A 2,398-nucleotide genomic window follows, 5' to 3' on the forward strand; every position below is an offset into this window, starting at 1 on the left:
TCGCTTTTTCTTTATATCGAGTGGTATAATCATTATACCACTCGATATAAAGAAAAAGCGAAACAATTCGGTTTTTTGCGAGATTTTTCGGGGGATTTTGTCCAGAATTTTTTTCTGGTTGAATAATTTGGGAGATTTTTCGGGGAATTTTATCCAGAATTTTTTTTTTTTGGTTGAATAACTCGGGGCACCGAAAATTTAATTACTTAGGAACAAGTAGTTAATAGTGTTTCAATTGGAATCGATAGTTTTCGAAATTAATCGATCGTAGAAAATCGATAAAGCGAAATGAAGAATTAACCGCACGAACAGAAATATTTAAATTCGATTCGTTTTATGTCTCGACTCTTCACTAATTCACACAATTACACGTTTTCGCTATTACCAACATAATCGCAACCATAAAATAGCCATAACCCAGTTTTAATCGCACACGCAATCGGCCATCCATTCCAGTTACAAATCCACTTGAATTAAATAAACCGTGAAAAATAAAAAGTCTGTTACTAAAGTTAACTCGTATACCCAGTGAGATGCTTTTGGATTTAACGATGCGTGCATATCTCGTTTCCGTTTATTGAAATTTTCATGTCGATGTAGTGTATATAAAAATACTTCAACATAAAAGGGAAGGTTACCCCGATGGGGTTGTTTCTATGCAGTCCCTATTTTTTTAAAAAAAGAACAGATCAGCGTATAAAGAAATGGAGAGCGAGGATTTATTCCATGAAATTCCAATGTACCGGTTCGTTGCACCTTGACGTCGTATATTCCTCAATGGGAAAAAAAAATCCTGGGTCCTTTGTCTTTTTTTTTGATCGATTTTGTACTGTTTTTTATCGAATCGAATAGACCCGGGAAAATATACAAAATGATAATTACGTAATACATATACTAATTACTCATAAAAATCCTGTGAGTCGGTTTCAATTTTTTTTTATTCATCATTAAGTTAATGAATTTTTAAAATCATAATTGGATATTTATTTAATAATTAAAATGGAGGGTTTGGGTAGAATTTATTTGTGAAGATCTGGTTTGTAATAAAGTATTTTTAATAAATTTTCGAAAACGTCAAATGATTTGTGAAAAAACCGTTTTATTTCTGAGTCTAGGACAATTGATTGATGCATCTAGTACATTCCCTTTGACATGTGATATGAACAACAAGTGATTTTTGAAACTAAAAAACTGAAAATCTTGTTAATAATATGAACAATAAAAAAATTGATCAAGTGTTAACACTACACGGAGAGAAATATTTAGTAAAAATTACAGAACTTTTAGTTCACTTACCGATTACGGAGTTGATTCGAAAAATTCAAGTGACGGTATCGTTATTTTTCACCGATAATTCAGATAAAAATTACGGAACACCGCGGAAAATTTACGTGACTTTAGATAAAAATTATGTGACAGTTCCGTAAAATTTCCGACAATCACATTTCGCTCCAGAATTACGGAAAATACACGTAATTTTTATTGAATATTTCTCTCAGTGTAATAACCCACAGAACATCCCCTCCGAAAAACCTAAAAAAATAGAATAATAGAGGCCATACCATATACTTAATCGAAGTATACATATATACTCACTTATTGAAGTACATACTTAACCATGAACACGCGCCGAATGATTGTCCGATGCAAATGGAATAGTTTATGGTAAATAGAAAAAGTAAACATGAACAAAGCGATCCTGATGATGTTGAAAAATGTGATCATGATATTCCGGGGGTGTGTTGGCCTTTGAATGGCAGAAAGTTGGCGGCATAGGTATAGTAAACGGAGAATGGCAGGTTATGGGTTACATCGACCAAGTGATTTATAGAGCCGCCTTTGTACGGAGTTGTCTCGAGCTCTGGCAAAAGATTTCTCATATACACGAGAGAGCTGAAGAGGAGCTGAGGGTCCATCAGGAGATGAGGTGTGCGAATGGGGCCCCAACCAGACAAGAGACTAAATATACTGATACCTCCCCTCGATCCCCATTACCACAACAACTACAACAACAACACCAACAACACCAGACAGCGTGGCTCTGGCACAAGCTCTCAACACAGGTGCGTCCATCCTCCGACACTCATCGCATTTCCCCTTGTCTTCCCTCATTATCTTTCTCATTGACTCTCTCTTTCTATTTCTTTACCATTCCTCCACCCCGCCTACCCCAGCCCCCTCCACCTTTTTTTTAACCTCCACCGGTCCATACTAAAACCCATTACTTTTTCGATGAACTCAAATTACTCGGCACACTCTTCGCCGATACTGACAACTCAAAAAAAAAAAAAAATCAAATAAAACTCAATAAATTTTTGAATTGCCAAATGCTTTTTTTCATTGATTTTTTATTGTATTTTTCATTGTATCTATTGTACATATGAAATAAGATGAAAAT

Source organism: Fopius arisanus, unplaced genomic scaffold (assembly GCF_000806365.1).
Source record: "Fopius arisanus strain USDA-PBARC FA_bdor unplaced genomic scaffold, ASM80636v1 scaffold00006, whole genome shotgun sequence".
Lineage (NCBI taxonomy): Eukaryota > Metazoa > Arthropoda > Insecta > Hymenoptera > Braconidae > Fopius > Fopius arisanus.